This window comes from Saccopteryx leptura, chromosome X (genome assembly GCF_036850995.1).
Source record: "Saccopteryx leptura isolate mSacLep1 chromosome X, mSacLep1_pri_phased_curated, whole genome shotgun sequence".
NCBI lineage: Eukaryota > Metazoa > Chordata > Mammalia > Chiroptera > Emballonuridae > Saccopteryx > Saccopteryx leptura.
This window is the reverse complement of record NC_089516.1, coordinates 112,119,844-112,126,486: the sequence shown is the minus strand read 5'-3', so window position 1 is coordinate 112,126,486 and position 6,643 is coordinate 112,119,844. Positions and strand designations below refer to the sequence as shown.

The 6,643-nt window shown below is 38.2% G+C and overlaps 1 pseudogene; it reads left to right on the top strand.

Moving 5' to 3' along the window:
* The first annotated feature begins 252 nt into the window (after positions 1 to 252).
* On the top strand, positions 253 to 2,025 carry LOC136386462 (ATP synthase subunit C lysine N-methyltransferase-like; annotated as a pseudogene).
* The last annotated feature ends 4,618 nt before the right edge of the window (positions 2,026 to 6,643 follow it).

The window sequence follows — 6,643 nt, the reverse complement described above, 5'->3', positions numbered from 1 at the left end:
TCACACTTCCAAGCCCCTGCCCATTTGGCTCCTGTACCAGAGCTTCTACCAATGACACAATCTTAAAATCCTGGCTCTCTCCACTGTGCTCTGCTCTACCAGTGCACTGTGCCCTCTTTCCAAGGCCTCACAATCAGCTCCCATTTGCGGATGGTGCCTGCAAGCCTGTAGAAGGGGGAAAGGCACTTCTTCTCTTTCCTGTGGTAACTCAGGCTGAGCTAACAAAGGAGGCCAGAGTTACCCCCCACAACAATGAAGAAACACACTACAACCCCCACCCATCTGGCTCCCAGACCAAAACTTCCCTGGGCAACAGCCTTAGAAAGTATTGACTCTTCAATGGCACTCTGCTCTCCAGTGCTCTGTGCACTCAAAGCGGGTGAGGCCTGGTCCTAAAGTCTTGGCTTTCCGCGTGGCACTCTGCTCTTCTAGCCCACCATGACCTCTTCCCAAAGACCCACAACCAGACCCCCTTGGGGATGTTGCCCACAGCCTGTAGAAGTGGGGCTGAGACCTCTTCCTTTTCCTGGGGTAGCAGGGTCTGTGCTGACACAGGAGATAGGAGTTTTACTCCAAGAGTGCAGCTACACACCCCAGCTCCCACCCATCTGATTCCTGAATAAAAGCTTCTGTGGAGACAGCTGTGCACTGGAGGTAGTGTAGGCATCTCCTCTTTCCAAGACAGTTCAGTCACTGTCTGAATCTCTGGCAAACCCCCTCCCCAGAATAAGAGTGCCACAAGAGGAACTGCTAGCACTAAGAGCAATGGAGCGGCCCTGCAGCCAGTTGGTGATGGGCTATGTACTCCCCTGGCTGCAATAATCAGAATGGTAGTACCTGGGAAGGTGTCATCTGGGTCTCTGAGTTTTACCAACAGATGCTATGCAGTCTCTTCTTCTCATCTCTGTTGTTCTTGGTTGGGGATCCCTGTGTGAATTTGAGACCCTGCTCTCCTGAGAAGATGGAGTTCTATGGCTGTGATATCCCTCTGGCTTTTCAGCTACTGCATGTGTGTGCAGCAGCTACTCTTTTTTGTGTCTCTGTGTTTACCAGTTTCTATGTAGCTTCTTCTGTAAGTCGATGGTTGTAATATTTCAGTCCAGTTGTATTTCATTTTGTTATTCAGGTAGATTGCTCTACATTTTAGCTGCAAATCTGGTTTGGGGTCGGGAGCATGTGAGTGTAGCTTTCACTTACTCTGCAGCCATCTTGTATTCTCAGGAAAATAGTCTTGAGAATGCTGATCTATGCCATAATAAAATTTGGTGAATCTTCCTGATCACTGGGTCTCTTTTCTAGATAAAGTCAAGGTCAGACAACCAATCTGCTAATGTTAGTTAAAACACTAAGTCAGTGATAAAGAAACCATGACAGCAGAAGAGGGTCTACACCTCTGGAAACACTTAAAGAAGAAAGTCAGTCAGAATATGTACTACTTACAAGTCCAAAGCCAACAGTCTGAAGAAGAGCAGTTGGAGCTTCTTATTTGCTGGGATTTGGTGGAACACTGATAGATGTGTGTGCCTGTGGCCACGCCATTTATAACAGAAGCCCTCTGAAAAATGTGTTTTCCATTTGTATCTGCAACTACAAAGCAGATTGAAAAACGTGCAAATGTTACAAAGCAGAAGAGGACTTCTGGTGGACATTGGTAGTAGTGATGGACAGGTTGTGATAGCAGCTGCAGAAGAAGAATTCACACTTGTTATTAATTAAACTCATGGATAATTTGATACTGCAGAAAATGTGCTTGGTAAGAAGGGGTACAGGGCTTGGTCAAATTTTGTATTATACATTTGTGGAAGGATACTCTTTCACAGTACTAAAATGTTATTGTGGGAGGGCCTCAGATGATACCACAGTTGTAGAAAAACTTGAACTCGAACTTGAGGGTGACCTAGAATCATTGATCGTGTGTTCCCTCGCCCCACACTGGACCCAAGGCCATGTTACCAGAGAGGAAATAAATGCTGTGTGTAGTATGATGTGAGCTCTTTCAGAGGAAATAAAAAGAGGTCCTGGTAGTTGATCATTAGAATATAAAATTTTTTGAGTTATAAAAAAAAAAGAAAGAAAGAAAGAAAGGAAAAGAAAAAATCCGACAGCAATCATGACCAAAACTTCTTATAATAATAGTGACAACAGTGATAATACCACTTCATATTTATTGAGAGGGTTATGTGCCAAGACATTGTTCTAAGTGCCTTTATACACATTACCTCATTTTATCTTCACAACCCAATGAACAAGTTGCCATTATTATCATGTCTATTTTAAAGATGAAGAAACTGAGTTTGAGAGAGATTAATAACGTACTTAAGGTTACATAACTACTAAATTGCAGAGGTGGAATTAAAGCCCTGACTGGCTGCTGCCAAAGTTAATGTGCTAAGTATGTCACAGTTAGAGTAATAATTGTCCAAATTGAGGCAATTTTAAGAGTGAAGAGGGCTCTAAAAAATACTACATAGTTTTGTTAAAAAAATAAAAATACTACATAGTCTTTATTTTTTTAATACATTTTTAAGACTTTATTTTAAAGGAGAGAGAGAGAGACAGAGAGAGAGAGAGAAGGAGGGGGGAGCAGGAAGCATCAACTCTGATATGTGCCTTGACCCAGCAAGCTCGGGGTTTCAAACCGGTGACCTCAGTGTTCCCAGGTCAATGCTTTATCCACTGTGCTACCTACCACAGGTCAGGCCCTACATGAAGATAGTCTTTAAATATTTTTTTCAAATAAAATTGATTTTATTATATTGGTGTGCAAAAACCATTGTCAAAAGTAATATCCATCATTTAAAAAATCTATCTGTATATATTAAAGAGATAAATTCTTTATATTGATTATCTGAACACTTAAAATAACATAAGTACATTATTATTGGTACATATTTGCATACTCTGATCAGTTTCTTAGTCCTGCATTTTATAATAATCACTAGTACTTTTGTAAAGAATGTATTTTTTCAATATGGTTTTATTTTTTTCTTCAGGTTTTAGGTGTACAATTTTATAATACATCATCTGTGAGTTGCATTGTGTGTTCGCCACCCCAAGTAAAGTCTCCCTCCATCACCATCTGTCTTTTTTTATTTTTAAAAATAAAACTATCTGTAGTAATTTTCAAGCTTTCATTTTAAGGATAATAAATTTGAAATTGTTAACCCTTTCCATTGGCTCATATCTGTAAATCATACTTTTTAGGAAGGTTTGAGAGTGAGGCAGGGGCAGATAGGGAAAGACTAGAAGGGAGAGAGGTAACAAACGTCAACTCCTAGTTGTGGCACTTTAGTTGTTCATTGATTGCCTTCTCATGTGTGCCTTAACCGGGAAGCTACAGCTGAACCAGTGACCCCTTGCTCAAGCCAGTGACCTTTGGGCTCAAGCCAGCGACCATGGGGTCATGTCTATGATCCCACACTGAAGCTGGTGACCCCATGCTCAAGCTGGTGAGCCTGCATTCATGCCAGATGAGCCGCACTCAAGCCAGCAACCTTGGAGGTTTGAACCTGGGTTTTCAGTGTCCCAGCTTGATGTTCTATCTACTGTGCCACCACCTGGTCAGCAATCAAATTATTTTTAATTGAGAAAATACTACATCTGCAGGTGCTGAAGTACCCTGCACATCATCAAGTCTACTAAATGGAGGACATTTAAAATTATATTTTTAAAGTATTGAAATGTGTAAATATTTAATCTCAAATCTTCTTATAGAAATTGTCTATTTAACATAACATTCTTCAACAAATATTTTCAGAAAACAAAACTCATTTAAAAATTTCTCTCTAAAAGGAATCCTCATACACACTATGGGAATGTTAAACTGGTACAGCCACTATGGGAAACAGTATGGAGGTTACTCAAAAAAATTAATATTAGAGCTACCATATTACCCAGCAATCCCTCTTCTGGGTATCTGCTCCCCAAATTTAAAAACATATATTTGTAAAGATATATGTACCCCTATATTCTTTGCAGCCTTGTTCATAATAACTAAGATATGGAAACAACATGTGTCCTTCTATGGCTGATTAAATAAAGAAGATGTGGTAAATATGTACAATGCAATACTACTCAGTCATAAGAAAAGATGAAATAGTGCCATTTACAACAATATAGATGGATATTGAGATTATTATGCTAAGTGAAATAAGTCAGATGGAGAAGGACAAGAACTATATGATCTCACTCTTATGTGGGGTATAAAACATAAATTAACAAGTAAACAAACAAAACAAACAAACTCATAGATGCAGACAATATTATGAAGGTTACCAAAAGGAAGAGGAATAAGGAACAGGATGAGAGGGTAAAAGCAGTCAGATATTTGGTGATGGATGGAAACTAGTCAGTGGGTGGTAAGCACACAATGCAATATACAGATGATGTATGTCAGTGGTCCCCAACCTTTTTTGGGCCACGGACCGGTTTAATGTCAGAAAATATTTTCACGGACCGGCCTTTAGGGTGGGATGGATAAATGTATCATGTGACCAAGACAAGCGTCAAGAGTGAGTCCTAGACAAATGTAACAGAGGGAATCTGGTCATTTTTATTTATATTCAAGTTCAGACTTAAATATATATAAATAAAACAGAAATAATGTAAGTTATTTATTCTTTCTCTGTGGACTGGTACCAAATGGCCCACGGACCAGTACTGGTCTGTGGCCCAGGGGTTGGGGACCACTGATGTATAGAATTGTGCACTTGAAACTTATATAATGTTATTAACCAATGTCACGCAATAAATTTAAGTTTTTAAGACTTAATTTATTCATTTTAGAGAGGAGAGAGAGAGAAAGGGAGAAGGGGGGTGGCAGGAAGCACCAACTCCCATATGTGCCTTGACCAGGCAAGCCCAGGGTTTTAAATCAGCAATCTCAGCATTCCATATTGATGCTCCATCCACTTTGCCACCACAGATCAGGAAATAAATTTAATTTAAAAAATTAAAAATTTAAAAAAAATTAAAAATTTAAAAGTTGTGTCTATGTTCCTTTTGAATAGGAGGAAACTTGACTGGTAGTGAATGCATGGTGCAGTATACAGAGAATGTTATAAAATTTTATACCTGAAACATATGTACTTTTATTAACCAATGTTACCTCAATAAATTCAATTAAAATTTTTTCACTGAATGTGGATGCTGAAAATCATAAGCCTTTTCAAATTCATTCTATTAAGATGCAGAATAGAAATGTACCCAATTAAAATTTTATCTAATTAAAAAATAGTAGTTTTATCTAAATGTCAAATGTTTTCTCACAAGTCAAGCTATCCCAAAGCACAATTACAAAATTTCACAATTAAATCCCATTAATTGCTCACCATAATTTAAACTGTTTTAAGGATACATTTTAATGCCTTCCTGTTTTCATTAAATATAACCTGCTTAAAGCTTTAAAAGCCAAAGAAATATTTTGCACTCTATTTGTTGAATATTTTGATTAAATATTTTCAACTGATGTAGGGCAGAATAACCCAAAATTTAAAGAACTAAAAAAAAAAGTCCAGTACTACTGTAGGACACATAGGTGGACTAATAAAATAGTTCTTCAAAGGCTCAACTATTTCTAGAGTCTGATCATGAACATCAAGAAGAGAAAGCACATGCTGCATGCTAAGTTTTTATTTATTATCTTTAGGATATTCCGTATAAACTTTGTCACATCAAAAAATGTAGTTCAGTTACTAATTGTGTCTATAGAACAATGTATTTTTATTTATTTGTCTGTGACAGAGAGAGATAGAGACAGAGACAAAGAGAAGGACAGATAGGGACAAACAGGGAGGGAGAAAGATGAGAAGCATCAATTCTTTGTTGCAGCTCCTTAGTCTCCATAGTTGTTCATTGATTGGTTTCTCATGTGTGCCTTGACCAAGGGGCTGCAGCAGAGCAAGTGACCCCTTGCTCAAGCCAGCATCCTTGGGTTTCAAGCCAGTGACCTTGGGCTCAAGCCAGCGACCATGGGGTCATGTCTATGATCCCACGCTCAACCAGCAACCCTGCGCTCAAACTGGTGAGCCCACGCTCAAGCTGTATGAGCCTGCACTCAAGCCAGCGACTTCGGGGTTTTGAACCTGGGTCATCTGTCTCCCTGTCTGATGCTCTATCCACTGAGCCACCACCTGGTCAGGCGAAAAATGTATTGTTAAAATTGACACTGTAGGTCCTTTCACAATTGGGGTAATATTGCAGTTGGTTTGGATGCAGTTTTCAATTACAGTAGGGAACAACATTTTTGTTGCATCCACAAAAACACTTGTTCTAACCTAATTTGAGTGCGCTGATCTCAAATCTGAAATTAGTTTTTCTCTGTAAGCTACAGTGTTTTTTTTTGCAATTCAAGATTTTAGGTTTTCATCTTATTGTAAAATTTGCAACATTTAGTTTAACATAATGAAGTAGAATGTCTTCTTGGGCATCATCTTTGTGAAAATATAATAATTTATATAATGCAGTAAATACACTAATACACTAAAAGATATAATTGCATCAGAATTTGTCTACAATTTAAAAATAGAACATATTAAAACAGTTATTTTAATCATAAAATTTGCGCAAAACTTATTTAAATTCTATTTAGGCAAAAATTTGTGTTTGTAGCTCTTGCATTTGTGTACTTGTTGAGGACAATCTT